We start from the raw sequence: 16,708 nt of genomic DNA, 5'->3' as shown, positions 1-16,708 counted from the left end.
TTTTCCTCTGAATCCTTGGCTCATGCCAAGTCGAATGAGTCCTAAATTCAAAAATCGCAAGGTTTAGTTTTTTCGCTATTTTCAATTTTTCGAAAAACCTACTTTTTCGAACTCGTCCTAGACCGTTTGTCCGATTGCGAAGAAAATTGGCTCAGATCATCTTCAGACCATGCTGGCAAAAAGTTATGGAATTCAAGTTGATTCGTCCAACCGTTCTCAAATGACACGTGAACAAATTTGACGAATAGCACGCAAAAATGTATGTTAGGCTATATCTCGGCAATGGTTTGGCATTTTGAGACCAAACTTGGTGTGTGTTATAACAAGCATGACCTGAAACTATCTGCAGTGTTTCGTCGCAGCGCCACCTAGTGGTCAGGATATATGAAAAAATGCATATTTTGGCTTATTACTTTTGAACGGTTTGGACAAAAATCACACAACTGGTCTTTTTAGATTCAGTGAGTCATGTCGAGTCGAATGATATCCAATTTTCCCGTTTCAGCCATTTTAGGCATTGGCCATTTTGAATTATGTTTTAAAATGCTGTATTTTTTAAACGCATCATCGTATCGTTACGAAAATAATTACAAAAATATTCGGCTCCATGCCCTGAAGGTACTCAAAGTTTGGTGGCAGCGCCACCTTGTGGTCAAGAGCTATAATGAAATATCACAAAAATGCTAATAACTTTTGAATAAATTTAGACTATTGAAATGAAAATGGTTTCTAGCATTTGTAAAACTGCATTTTTCCATCTCAAAAATATATCTAAATTACGGCCTATGCTCTCAATGTCAAATGCAGAAATGTTAATCCATGCCTTTATGACCTCAAGGTTAGATTATTGTAATGCTATATTGGGTGGTTGTTCTGCACGCTTAGAAAACAAACTACAGCTAGTCCAAAATGCAGCAGCAAGAGTTCTTACTAGAAACCAGGAAGTATGACCATATTAGCCCGGTCCTGTCAACACTGCACTGGCTCCCTATCAAACATCGTATACAATTTTAAATATTGCTTATTACTTATAAAGCCCTGAATGGTTTAGCACCTCAGTATTTGAATGAGCTCCTTTTACATTATAATCCTCTACGTCCGCTACGTTCTCAAAACTCAGGCAATTTGATAATACCTAGAATATCAAAATCAACTGCGGGCGGCAAATCTTTTTCCTATTTGGCGCCTAAACTCTGGAATAACCTACCTAACATTGTTCGGGAGGCAGACACACTCTTGCAGTTCAAATCTAGATTAAAGACCCATCTCTTTAACCTGGCTTACACATAACATACTAATATGCTTTTAATATCCAAATCCATTAAAGGATTTTTAGGCAGCATTAATTAGGTAAACCGGAACCGGGAACACTTTACATAACACCCTATGTACTTGCTACATCATTAGAAGAATGGCATCTACGCTAATATTTGTCCGTTTCTCTCTTATTCCGAGGTCACCATAGCCACCAGATCCAGTCTGTATCCAGATCAGAGGGTCACTGCAGTCCAGATCCAGATCCAGTCTGTATCCAGACCAGATGGTGGATCAGCACCTAGAAAGGACCTCTACTGCCCTGAAAGACAGCGGAGACCAGGACAAGACCACAGGAAACAGATGATTCTTCTGCACAATCTGACTTTGCTGCAGCCTGGAATTGAACTGCTGGTTTCGTCTGGTCAGAGGAGAACTGGCCCCCAACTGAGCCTGGTTTCTCCCAAGGTTTTTTTCTCCATTCTGTCACCGATGGATTTTCGGTTCCTTGCCGCTGTCGCCTCTGGCTTGCTTAGTTGGGGTCACTTCATCTACAGCGATACCGTTGACTTGATTGCAAATAAATGCACAGACACTATTTAACTGAACAGAGATGACATCACTAAATTCAATGATGAACTGCCTTTAACTGTCATTTTGCATTATTGACACACTGTTTTCCCAATGAATGTTGTTCAGTCGCTTTGACGCAATGTATTTTGTTTAAAGTGCTATATAAATAAAGGTGACTTGACTTGAAGAGTAAAATTATTGACTGATGTAGAAATGGGGTCAGAACTTTGAGGCAGTTATATATTGTGTAAAAACTGATAAAAAAAAACCCTTTACATAATATTGAAATTCTTTTCACGCTTCCAGTGCCTCCCTATGGACGTCTGTGCTTTTTCTCCTCACGCAAGCAGCAAAAAAGCACTAAAGCGAGATGGCTGCATTAGTGGCTTTACTAAAATGAGTGCATAATCGCATTAAATAGTTTAACCCTTGTGCTGCATTAAATATTTTACGCCGTTGAGTGCATTAATGACCAAAAATGGTCACATATTAAACACTGCCTAACATATTATATATTATTATTTTCCACTTCTACTGAATTAAATCTTTTAACCAGCATCAGTCCTCATAATAACTACCAAATATTTAATTAATTTCAGGATTTTAACCCTTTAAATTCCAATTTTGGTAACGATACCATCAATTTGTACAAGAGGAAAAAACACAAAAATGTAATTATTTTCCATATACTAAATGCAAAGTGAAAACCTTGGCTTTGAATTATCACAGTCTTGAATATGTCAAAGATTTGCAACAACATTATTTTTTGTGCATTTTTTTTTGCTATGTCAGATTAAAAAAAAAATAATAATAAATCACACATAGCGTGTTAAAGGCAGGGTAAGTAAAAAATGTATAAACAACTTTCTTCCAAATTTGTTTAAACTTTCTATATATATCAATGCATAATTAAAATGTAAGTACTCTGATAAAAAGAGTATAAAAATCGAGTGACTCTAGACCGTTTAATCTGTATTAAACACAGCTCATTATTTCCATTCGGGACGAAACATAGGATTGGCTTAGGCGATTGTCACTCTCTCGCAACCATGGCAACCACCCTTTTGCCACACATGACCTGCCCACTTGCGCGCGCACGTTTGATTTGAGGAATTCAAGAGGCACGGATCCTAGGAATACCAAAACAATGGCAGAGAAACAGCAAGCAAAATTCACAGTACCGGCCTATGCAGTTAGTGAAGGCAAACCAGGCAAAAAAAGGAAGACAGTAACAGTACAAGAAAAGGCAATGAACAAAAAGTCTTTGGATAAACAAAGAAATAAAACGTTTCTTGCGTTCTGAAAGCGTGGCTTTCCAGCGATGGCGAGAACTGAGGGAACTCAAGGGGCTGAAAAGTGACTCCTTGGTGGCTTTATTTCTGCTGGACAGGTAAATCTTTCTTTTTGCATTTTGATCATACATATTTTTTTGTTTATTTTTTCATGAAGCATGTGTCATTAGCACACGTAGCTGCGTAATATAGCTAACATAACATTACTTAGCGAGCCGTAGTAGAGACGATAAATAATCTATAGGAGCCCAGAAGGGAGGGGGTGGAGTGAATGGAAATAATGAGCTGTCTTTAAAACAGTCGTGAGAGGTCTACAGACACTCGATTTTTATACTTTCTTTTTCAGAGTACTTACATTTTAATTATGTATTGATATCTAAATAAAGTTTAAACAAATTTTGAAAAAAAGTTTTTTATACATTTTTTACCTACCCTGCCTTTAAGGACGAATTTGGTCCTATTTGAACCCATTAAAATATCCATTTTTGAAACCACTGTCATAATATCATAAAATCATAATTTCTATTAAAATACCCCGTCATTACCAAACCTTGGGGTAAAATATTTACTTTTTACTGTTTTCCACCAAATGGCGTCACTACATAGGTATTCCCTATGGGTGGAAATACACGTTATTTTCCGGGTGTCCACTAGGGGCACTATTGATTGTGTTATGAAGCATTTCAATGGCTCAATAATCTAAAATGATGTTTCTGAGTATGTGTGAATGTCTGAGAGAAATGTGTGTCTGCGTTGACAAAAGTGTGTGTGTGTAGGGCCTAAATATAATACATGCTGTTTAGGCGTGTGACAAATCACAATATCCTGAAGGTCATATTTTACCCTTTCTGTCTACTCTCTCTCTCTCTCTCTCTCTCTCTCTCTCTCTCCGTGTGTGTGTGTGTGTGTGCACGCGCGCATTTAGCATTTAGAGAAAGCGCTTCTCACTGCATTGTTTTCTTTCTGTTTGATTCATGCGTATTTTACGCACAGATATGAACCTTTGACACAGCTTCGTTTTTTTAGCAGTCTATGTTTCAAAGTTAATTGATCATTTCTCACATACGTAGAGGCACAAACACAGCCATGCAGTCAGTCCTTAGACAATAATAACACCTTTCATCTTGCGGCAACACAAAGACGAAGAGCGCTGTGGAGTTTCAGCTCACTTCGGATTCTATAGTGAAGTGAAGTGTGAAGTGACATTCAGCCAAGTATGGTGACCCATACTCAGAATTTGTGCTCTGCATTTAACCCATCCGAAATGCACACACACAGAGCAGTGAACACACACACACACACTGTGAGCACACACCCGGAGCAGTGGGCAGCCATTTATGCTGCAGCGCCCGGGGAGCAGTTGGGGGTTCGATGCCTTGCTCAAGGGCACCTAAGTCGTGGTATTGATGGTGGAGAGAGAACTGTACATGCACTCCCCCCACCCACAATTCCTGCCGGCCCGGGACTCGAACTCACAACCTTTCGATTGGGAGTCCGACTCTCTAACCATTAGGCCACGACTTCCCCGAACCGCCTTCTTGATCATGGTGTCTCCCCTGCCAGGTAAGTATTCTGACTCCTCATCTGACCCAACTCAGAGTGACGAACTGGTGATCTTGTAGTTTTGCTTTCTTTCTAGAGCAAATTCTGATGTGAGACAGGCACAGGTTATAGTCACCTAGTAGAAATCAGGAAAATGTTTGCAATACTACAGATGTTTGCAGTATGTCAATTATGTTTTATAAAAAATAAATCATATAATTGACATACTGCAAACATCTGTAGTATTGCAAACATTTTCCTGATTTCTACTAGGTGACTATAACCTGTGCCTGTCTTGTCTTGTCTAAGGACTGACTGCAGATTATACTGACCATAAAAAAGACATTGATGTCAAAAAATTTCTAGGAGTAGTTAGTCGCAGTGTAAAATATGTCACTTCCTGTTGCCAATAGGTGGCGCTATGACTATGACTGAATATGGGCATGTCAATCTGTTCAGGTTCGGAGTCTCATCAAACATGTGAAGTTTGGGGCAGATTGGACATTGTATGTCTGAGTTATAGCAACTTCATTTTTCATGGCGAATCATCGAAATTCGCCAGGCCGCCACGGACACGCCCTTTAACGAAAACTCAAAATCTTCGCAATTTAACATCGCAAAGGCCTTTAAATTAGGCATACCAACTTTGGTGTTGATCTGAATTAATCTCTAGGAGGAGTTCGTTAAAATACAACGCATGGAAATGACAAAAATGACAAAATTTGCTCATAAAATTAAAAATAACCGACTTCCTGTTGGGTTTCGGATTTTGCTCCAAGAGACCTTTTTGTAGGTATTGGAGAGATACATGTGTATACCAATTTTCATACATGTACGTGAAACGTAGCTCGAGGCGCACACCGTTGAACGTGTATAGGTGGCGCTGTCGAGCCATTTTGCCACACCCACTTCTGAAACCCATATCAGACGTAAATGTTCGCCAGTTCTGAGGTGTGTGCAAAGTTTCATGACTTTTCGAGCATGTTTAGGCTCTCAAAAATGCGATTCATCTTAGAGAAGAAGAATAATAATAATAATTAAAGCTGCAAGCAGCGATGAACGGGCCCTCGCACCCGGGCTCACCGCCAGCGAGAGGCTTTAGTAAATTGGCGAACGGCGAGATACATGCATTTAAAGTCGTAAATATAAGTGGAATATGTCAAAATCATTTATATGTGCCGGTCTTCCTGTTGCCAGCAGGTGGAACTTACATTATAATGGAATATTGGCCTTCAGATGTGTTCAGGCCAGGACTCTTATCACAAATGTGAAGATTGGGGAAGATCGGACATTTTATGCCTGAGTTACAACAACTTCTTTTCCTGTGGCGAGACATCAAATTTTGTCATGGTGCCATGGACACACCCTTTAACAAAAACTCAAAATCTTCGCAATTTAACATTGCACAGGCCTTAAGATTAGACTGACCACAAAAAAATACATTAATGTCAAAAGATTTCTAGGAGTACTTTGTCAAAGCGTAAAATATGCTAATTCCTGTTGCCAGCAGGTGGCGCTATGACTATAAGTGAATATGGGCATGTGGATCTGTTAAGGGCAGAAGTCTTATCTAACATGCGAAGTTTGGGGCAGATTGGACATTGTATGTCTGAGTTATAGCAACTTCATTTTTCATGGCGAATCATCGAAATTCGCCAGGCCGCCACGGACACGCCCTTTAACGAAAACTCAAAATCTTCGCAATTTAACATCGCAAAGGCCTTTAGATTACACTGACCAAGTTTGGTGTTGATCTGAATAAATCTCTAGGAGGAGTTTGTTAAAGTACAACCCCTGAAAATGCCAAAAACAACAATTTTACAGAGAAAATTCTAAATAACCGATTTCCTGTTGGGATTTGGATTTCATGCCAAGAGACTTTTTTGTAGGTATTGGTGTGTTACATGTGTGTACCGATTTCCGTACATGGATGTGAAACGTAGCTAGAGGCGCACACCGTTGAAAGTGTATAGGTGGCGCTATCAAGCCATTTTGCCACACCCGATGGAATATTGGCCTTCAGATGTGTTCAGGTCAGGACTCTTATCACACATGTGAAGTTTGGGGAAGATCGGACATTTTATGCCTGAGTTATAACATCTTTTATTCCCATGGCGAGACTTTGAATTTTGTCACGGCGCCATGGACACGCCCCTTAATGAAAACTCAAGATCTTCACAATTTAACATTGCACAGGCCTTAAGATTAGACTGACCATAAAAAATACATTGATGTCAAAAAAATTCTAGGAGTAGTCTGTCGAAGTTTAAAATATGTCACTTCCTGTTGCCTATAGGTGGCGCTATGACTATAACTGAATATGGGCATGTAAATATGTTCAGGTCAGGAGTCTTATTAAACATGTGAAGTTTTGGGCACATTGGACATTGTATGTCTGAGTTATAGCAACTTCATTTTTCATGGCGAATCATCGAAATTCGCCAGGCCGCCACGGACACGCCCTTTAACGAAAACTCAAAATCTTCGCAATTTAACATCGCAAAGGCCTTTAGATTAGGCATACCAAATTTGGTGTTGATCTGAATAAGTTTCTAGGAGGAGTTCGTTATAATACAACTCATGGAAATGGCAAAAATGACACAATTTGCTCATAATATTAAAAATAACTGACTTCCTCTTGGGTTTAGAATTTTGCTCTAAGAGACTTTTTTGTAGGTATTGGAGAGATACGTGTGTATACTGATTTTCATAAATGTACGTGAAACGTAGCTCGAGACGCACACCGTTGAACGTGTATAGGTGGCGCTGTCGAGCCATTTTGCCACTCCCACTTCTGAAACCCATATCAGACGTAAATTTTAGCCAGTTCAGAGGTGTGTGCAAAGTTTCATGACTTTTCGAGCATGTTTAGGCTCTCAAATATGCGATTCATCTTGGAGAATAATAATAATAATAATAATAATAATAATAATAATAATAATAAACGGAGTAATTCCAAGAGGGTCCTCACACCATCGGTGCTCGGGCCCTAATAATAATAATTAAAGCTGCAAGCAGCGATGAACGGGCCCTCGCACCCGGGCTCACCGGCAGCGAGTGGCTCTAGTAAATAGGTGAACGGTGAGAAATATGCGTTTAAACTCATAAATATAAGTAGAATATATCAATGTTTATTCCATATATGTGCCAATCTTTCTGTTGCCAGCAGGTGGCGCTATCACTATAATGGAATATTGGCCTTCAGATGTGTTCAGGGCTGCACTCTTATCGAACATGTGAAGTTTGGGGAAGATCAAACATTTTATGCCCGAGTTACAACAACTTCTCTTGCTGTGGCGAGACATCAAATTTTGTCATTTTTGCCATGGACACGCTCTTTAACAAAAACTCAAGATTGCCACAATTTAACAGTACACAGGCCTTTAGATTAGACTGACCACAAAAATACATTAATGTCAAAAAATCTCTAGGAGTAGTTTGTCTCAGCGTAAAATATGTCACTTCCTGTTGCCAGCAGGTGGCGCTATGACTATAATTGAATATGGGCATGTAGATCTGTTAAGGGCAGAAGTCTTATCTAACATTCAAAGTTTGGGGCAGATTGGACATTGTATGTCTGAGTTACAGCAACTTCCTTTTTCATGGCGAAACATCGAAATTTGTCAGGCCGCCATGGACACTCCTTTTAACCAAACCTCAAGATCTTCCCAATTTAACTTAGCAAAGGCCTTTAGATTTAACTGACCAAGTTTGATGTTGATCTGAATAAATCTCTAGGAGGAGTTCGTTAAAGTACAACCCCTGAAAATGCCAAAAACAACACCAATTTTGCAGAGAAAATTCTAAATAACTGACTTCCTGTTTGGATTCGGATTTTGTACCAAGAGACTTTTTCGTAGATATTGGTGTGTTACATGTGTGTACCGATTTTTGTACATGTACGTGAAACATAGTTTGAGGCGCACTCCGTTAAAAGTGTATATGCACTCTGTTGAAAATGTATAGGTGGCGCTATCGAGCCATTTTGCCACACCCAATGGAATATTGGCCTTCAGATCTGTTCAGGCCAGGACCCTTATCACATATGTGAAGTTTGGGCAAGATCGGACATTTTATGCCTGAGTTATAACATCTTTTATTCCCATGGCGACACATCAAACTTCGTCACGGCGCCATGGACACGCCTTTTAACGAAAACTCAAGATCTTCACAACTAAACATCACACAGGTCTTTAGATTAGACTGAGCACAAAAATAACATTGATGTCATAAAATTTCTAGGAGTAGTTTGTCGCAGTGTAAAATATTTCACTTCCTGTTGAAAATAGGTGGCGCTATGACTATAACTGAATATTGGCATGTATATCTGTTCAGGTCAAGAGTCTTATCCAACATGTGAAGTTTGGGGCAGATTGGACATTGTATGTCTGAGTTACAGCAACTTCCTTTTTCATGGCGAAACATCGAAATTTGTCAGGCCGCCATGGACACGCCCTTTAACGAAACCTCAAGTCCTTCGCAATTTAACATCGCAAATGGCTTTAGATTACACTGACCAAGTTTGGTGTTCATCCGAATAAATCTCTAGGAGGAGTTCGTTAAAGTACAACCCCTGAAAATGGCAAAAACAACGCCAATTTTGCAGGGAAATTTCAAAATAACCGACTTCCTGTTGGGATTAGGATTTCGTACCAAGAGACTTTTTTGTAGGTACTGGTGTGTTACATGTGTGTACCGATTTTTGTACATGTACATGAAACATAGCTTGAGGCGCACTCCATTGAAAATGTATATGCACTCAGTTGAAAGTTTATAGGTGGCGCTATCGAGCCATTTTGCCACACCCAATGGAATATTGGCCTTCAGATCTGTTCAGGCCAGGACCCTTATCACACATGTGAAGTTTGGGCAAGATCGGACATTTTATGCCTGAGTTATAACATCTATTATTCCCATGGCGAGACTTTGATGTTTGTCACGGCGCCATGGACACGCCCCTTAACGAAAACTCAAGATCTTCACAATTTAACATTGCACAGGCCTTTAGATTATACTGACCATAAAAAAGACATTGATGTCAAAAAATTTCTAGGAGTAGTCTGTCGAAGTGTAAAATATGTCACTTCCTGTTGCCTATAGGTGGCACTATGACTATAACTGAATATGGGCATGTAAATATGTTCAGGTCAGGAGTCTTATTAAACATGTGAAGTTTTGGGCACATTGGACATTGTATGTCTGAGTTATAGTAACTTCATTTTTCATGGCGAATCATCGAAATTCGCCAGGCCGCCACGGACACGCCCTTTAACGAAAACTCAAAATCTTCGCAATTTAACATCGCAAAGGCCTTTAGATTAGGCATACCAAATTTGGTGTTGATCTGAATAAGTTTCTAGGAGGAGTTCGTTAAAATACAACTCATGGAAATGGCAAAAATGACACAAAATTTGCTCATAATATTAAAAATAACCGACTTCCTGTTGGGTTTAGAATTTTGCTCTAGGAGACTTTTTTGTAGGTATTGGAGAGTTACATGTGTGTACCGATTTTCATACATATACGTGAAACATAGCTCAAGGCGCACACCGTTGAACATGTATAGGTGGCGCTGTCGAGCCATTTTGCCACACCCACTTCTGAAACCCATATCAGATGTACATTTTCGCCGGTTCTGAGGTGTGTGCAAAGTTTCATGACTTTTTGAGTATGTTTAGGCCCTCAAAAATGCGATTCATCCTGGAGAAGAATAATAATAATAATAATTAAAGCTGCAAGCAGCGATGAACGGGCCCTCGCACCCGGGCTCACCGGCAGCGAGTGGCTTTAGTAAAGAGGTGAACGGTGAGAAATATGCGTTTCAACTCATAAATATAAGTAGAATATATCAACGTTTATTCCATATATGTGCCAATCTTCCTGTTGCCAGCAGGTGGCACTATCATTACAATGGAATATTGGCCTTAAGATGTGTTCAGGGCTGCACTCTTATCGAACATGTGAAGTTTGGGGAAGATCAAACATTTTATGCCTGAGTTACAACAACTTCTCTTGCTGTGGCGAGACATCAAATTTTGTCATTTTTGCCATGGACACGCTCTTGAACAAAAACTCAAGATTGCCACAATTTAACATTACACAGGCCTTTAGATTAGACTGACCACAAATATACATTAATGTCAAAAAATCTCTAGGAGTAGTTTGTCTCAGCGTAAAATATGTCACTTCCTGTTGCCAGCAGGTGGCGCTATGACTATAATTGAATATGGGCATGTAGATCTGTTAAGGGCAGAAGTCTTATCTAACATGTGAAGTTTGGGGCAGATGGGACATTGTATGTCTGAGTTACAGCAACTTCCTTTTTCATGGCGAAACATCGAAATTTGTCAGGCCGCCATGGACACTCCCTTTAACGAAATCTCAAGATCTTCCCAATTTAACTTCGCAAAGCCCTTTAGATTTAACTGACCAAGTTTGGTGTTGATTTGAATAAATCTCTAGGAGGAGTTCGTTAAAGTACAACCTCTGAAAATGCCAAAAACAACTCCAATTTTGCAGAGAAAATTCTAAATAACTGACTTCCTGTTTGGATTTGGATTTCGTACCAAGAGACTTTTTCGTAGATATTGGTGTGTTACATGTGTGTACTGATTTTTGTACATGTACGTGAAACATAGCTTGAGGCGCACTCCGTTGAAAGTGTATATGCACTCAGTTGAAAGTGTATAGGTGGCGCTATCGAGCCATTTTGCCACACCCAATGGAATTTTGGCCTTCAGATCTGTTCAGGCCAGGACTCTTATCACACATGTGAAGTTTGGGCAAGATCGGACATTTTATGCCTGAGTTATAACATCTTTAATTCCCATGGCGACACATCGAACTTCGTCACGGCGCCATGGACACGCCTTTTAACGAAAACTCAAGATCTTCACAACTAAACATCACACAGGTCTTTAGATTAGACTGACCACAAAAATAACATTGATGTCATAAAATTTCTAGGAGTAGTTTGTCGCAGTGTAAAATATTTCACTTCCTGTTGCCAATAGGTGGCGCTATGACTATAACTGAATATGGGCATGTAAATATGTTCAGGTCATGAGTCGTATTAAACATGTGAAGTTTTGGGCAGATTGGACATTGTATGTCTGAGTTATAGCAACTTCCTTTTTCACGGCGAAACATCGAAATTTGTCAGGCCGCCATGGACACGCCCTTTAACGAAACCTCAAGTCCTTCGCAATTTAACATCACAAAGGCCGTTAGATTAGGCATACCAACTTTGGTGTTGATCTGAATGAATCTCTAGGAGGAGTTCGTTAAAATACAACGCATGGAAATGACAAAAATGACACAAAATTTGCTCATAAAATTAAAAATAACCGACTTCCTGTTGGGTTTCGGATTTCGTACCAAGAGACTTTTTTGTAGGTATTGGTGTGTTACACGTGTGTACCGATTTTTGTACATGTACGGGAAACGGAGCTCGTGGCGCGCTCTGTTGAAAGTGTATAGGTGGCGCTATCGAGCCATTTTGCCACACCCGATGGAATATTGGCCTACAGATGTGTTCAGGCCAAGACTCTTATCACACATGTGAAGTTTGGGGAAGATCGGACATTTTATGCCTGAGTTATAACATCTTTTATTCCCATGGCGAGACATCGAACTTCGTCACGGTGCCATGGACACGCCCCTTAACGAAAACTCAAGATCTTCACAACTTAACATCGCACAGGCTTTTAGATTAGACTGACCACAAAAAAGACATTGATGTCATAAAATTTCTAGGAGTAGTTAGTCGCAGTGTAAAATATGTCACTTCCTGTTGCCAATAGGTGGCGCTATGACTATAACTGAATATGGGCATGTCAATCTGTTCAGGTTCGGAGTCTCATCAAGCATGTGAAGTTTGGGGCAGATTGGACATTGTATGTCTGAGTTATAGCAACTTCATTTTTCATGGCGAATCATCAAAATTCGCCAGGCCGCCACGGACACGCCCTTTAACGAAAACTCAAAATCTTCGCAATTTAACATCGCAAAGGCCTTTAGATTAGGCATACCAACTTTGGTGTTGATCTGAATTAATCTCTAGGAGGAGTTCGTTAAAATACAACGCATGGAAATGACAAAAATGACACAAAATTTGCTCATAAAATTTAAAATAACCGACTTCCTGTTGGGTTTCGGATTTTGCTCCAAGAGACTTTTTTGTAGGTATTGGAGAGATACATGTGTATACCAATTTTCATACATGTACGTGAAACGTAGCTCGAGGCGCACTCCGTTGAACGTGTATAGGTGGCGCTGTCGAGCCATTTTGCCACACCCACTTCTGAAACCCATATCAGACGTAAATTTTCGCCAGTTCTGAGGTGTGTGCAAAGTTTCATGACTTTGAGCATGTTTAGGCTCTCAAAAATGCGATTCATCCTAGAGAAGAAGAATAATAATAATAATTAAAGCTGCAAGCAGCGATGAACGGGCCCTCGCACCCGGGCTCACCGGCAGCGAGTGGCTTTAGTAAATAGGCGAACGGTGAGAAATATGCATTTAAACTCATAAATATAAGTGGAATATATCAATGTTTATTCCATATATGTGCCAATCTTTCTGTTGCCAGCAGGTGGCGCTATCATTATAATGGAATATTGGCCTTCAGATGTGTTCAGGCCAGGACTCTTATCGAACATGCGGAGTCTGGGGAAGATTGAACATTTTATGCCTGAGTTACAACAACTTCTCTTGCTGTGGCGAGACATCAAATTTTGTGATGGCGCCATGGACACGCCTTTTAACGAAAACTCAATATCTTCACAACTAAACATCACACAGGTCTTTAGATTAGACGGACCACAAAAATAACATTGATGTCATAAAATTTCTATGAGTAGTTTGTCGCAGTGTAAAATATTTCACTTCCTGTTGCCAATAGGTGGTGCTATGACTATAACTGAATATTGGCATGTAGATCTGTTCATGTCAAAAATCTTATCCAACATGTGAAGTTTGGGGCAGATTGGACATTGTATGTCTGAGTTACAGCAACTTCCTTTTTCATGGCGGAACATCGAAATTTGTCAGGCCACCATGGACACGCCCTTTAACGAAACCTCAAGTCCTTCGCAATTTAACATCGCAAATGGCTTTAGATTACACTGACCAAGTTTGGTGTTCATCTGAATAAATCTCTAGTAGGAGTTCGTTAAAGTACAACCCCTGAAAATGGCAAAAACAACGCCAATTTTGCAGGGAAATTTCAAAATAACCGACTTCCTGTTGGGATTAGGATTTCGTACCAAGAGACTTTTTTGTAGGTACTGGTGTGTTACATGTGTGTACCGATTTTTGTACATGTACTTGAAACGGAGCTAGAGGCGAGCTATGTTGAAAGTGTATAGGTGGCGCTATCGAGCCATTTTGCCACACCCGATGGAATATTGGCCTACAGATGTGTTCAGGCCAGGACTCTTATCACACATGTGAAGTTTTGGGAAGATCGGACATTTTATGCCTGAGTTATAACATATTTTATTCCCTTGGCGAGACATCGAACTTCGTCATGGCGCCATGGACACGCCTTTTAACGAAAACTCAAGATCTTCACAATTTAACATCGCACAGGCCTTTAGATTAGACTGACCACAAAAAAGACATTGATGTCATAAAATTTCTAGGAGTAGTTAGTCGCAGTGTAAAATATGTCACTTCCTGTTGCCTATAGGTGGCGCTATGACTATAACTGAATATGGGCATGTCAATCTGTTCAGGTCAGGAGTCTTATTAAACATGTGAAGTTTTGGACACATTGGACATTGTATGTCTGAGTTATAGCAACTTCATTTTTCATGGCGAATCATCGAAATTCGCCAGGCCGCCACGGACACGCCCTTTAACGAAAACTCAAAATCTTCGCAATTTAACATCGCAAAGGCCTTTAGATTAGGCATACCAACTTTGGTGTTGATCTGAATTAATCTCTAGGAGGAGTTCGTTAAAATACAACGCATGGAAATGACAAAAATGACACAAAATTTGCTCATAAAATTAAAAATAACCGACTTCCTGTTGGGTTTTGGATTTTGCTCCAAGATACTTTTTTGTAGGTATTGGAGAGATACATGTGTATACCAATTTTCATACATGTACGTGAAACGTAGCTCGATGCGCACACCGTTGAACGTGTATAGATGGCGCTGTCGAGCCATTTTGCCACACCCACTTCTGAAACCCATATCAGACGTAAATTTTCGCCAGTTCTGAGGTGTGTGCAAAGTTTCATGACTTTTCGAGCATGTTTAAGCTCTCAAAAATGCGATTCATCTTAGAGAAGAAGAAGAATAATAATAATAAAAATAATAATAATAATAATAATAATAATAATAATAATAAACGGAGCAATTCCAAGAGGGTCCTCACACCATCGGTGCTCGGGCCCTAATAATAATAATAATAATAATAATAAACGGAGCAATTCCAAGAGGGTCCTCACACCATCGGTGCTCGGGCCCTAATTAAAGCTGCAAGCAGCGATGAACGGGCCCTCGCACCCGGGCTCACCACCAGCGTGTTGATTTAGTAAAAAGATGAACGGTGAGAAATATGCATTTCATGTCATAAACATAATTGCAATATGTCAAAGTCATTAATATGTGCCAATCTTCATATTGCCAGCAGGTGGCGCTATCATTATAATGGAATATTGGCCTTCAGATGTGTTCAGGCCAGGACTCTTATCAATCATGTGAAGTTTGGGGAAGATTGAACATTTTATGCCTGAGTTACAACAACTTCTCTTGCTGTGGCGAGACATCAAATTTTGTCACAGCGCCATGGACACGCCCTTAAACAAAAATTCAAGATCTCCACAATTTAACATTGCAAAGGCCTTTAGATTAGACTGACCAAAATAAAATGTTGATGTCATTAAATTTCTAGGAGTAGTTTGTTACAACGTAAAACATGTCACTTCCTGTTGCCAGCAGGTGGCGCTATGGCTATAACTGAATATTGGCATTTAGATCTGTTCAGGTCAAAAGTCTTATCCAACGTGTGAAGTTTGGGGCAGATTGGACATTGTATGTCTAAGTTACAACAACTTCCTTTTTCATGGCGAAACATCGAAATTTGTCAGGCCGCCATGGACATGCACTTTAACGAAACCTCAAGATCTTCGCAATTTAACATCGCAAAGGCCTTTAGATTTAACTGGCCAAGTTTGATGTTGATCTGAATAAATCTCTAGGAGGAGTTTGTTAAAGTACAACCCCTGAAAATGGCAAAAACAACGCCAATTTTGCAGAGAAAATTCTAAATAACCGACTTCCTGTAGGGATTCGGATTTCGTACCAAGAGACTTTTTTGTAGATATTGGTGTGGTACATGTGTGTACCGATTTTTGTACATGTATGTGAAACATAGCTCGAGGTGCACTCCGTTGAAAGTGTATATGCACTCAGTTGAAAGTGTATAGGTGGCGCTATCGAGCCATTTTGCCACACCCAATGGAATATTGGCCTTCAGATCTGTTCAGGCCAGGACCCTTATCACACATGTGAAGTTTGGGCAAGATCGGAAATTTTATGCCTGAGTTATAACATCTTTTATTCCCATGGCGACACATCGAACTTCGTCACGGCACCATGGACACGCCTTTTAACGAAAACTCGAGATCTTCTCAACCAAACATCACACAGGTCTTTAGATTAGACTGACCACAAAAATAACATTGATGTCATAAAATTTCTAGGAGTAGTTTGTCGCAGTGTAAAATATTTCACTTCCTGTTACCAATAGGTGGCGCTATGACTATAACTGAATATTGGCATGTAGATCTGTTCAGGTCAAGAGTCTTATCCAACATGTGAAGTTTGGGGCAGATTGGACATTGTATGTCTGAGTTACAGCAACTTCCTTTTTCATGGCGAAACATCGAAATTTGTCAGGCCGCCATGGACACGCCCTTTAACGAAACCTCAAGTCCTTCGCAATTTAACATCACAAATGGCTTTAGATTACACTGACCAAGTTTGGTGTTCATCTGAATAAATCTCTAGGAGGAGTTCGTTAAAGTACAACCC

The 16,708-nt window shown here is 39.9% G+C and overlaps 1 protein-coding gene across 2 annotated transcripts in view; it reads right to left on the bottom strand.

Moving 5' to 3' along the window:
- dis3l2 (DIS3 like 3'-5' exoribonuclease 2) overlaps positions 1 to 16,708 on the bottom strand; it is a 139,860-nt gene that overhangs the window by 117,710 nt on the left and 5,442 nt on the right. The window lies entirely within an intron of this gene.

This window comes from Carassius carassius, chromosome 20 (assembly GCF_963082965.1).
Source record: "Carassius carassius chromosome 20, fCarCar2.1, whole genome shotgun sequence".
Taxonomy (NCBI): domain Eukaryota; kingdom Metazoa; phylum Chordata; class Actinopteri; order Cypriniformes; family Cyprinidae; genus Carassius; species Carassius carassius.
Note: the sequence above shows the minus strand (reverse complement) of the source record. Positions and strands in the feature narration are given on the sequence as shown.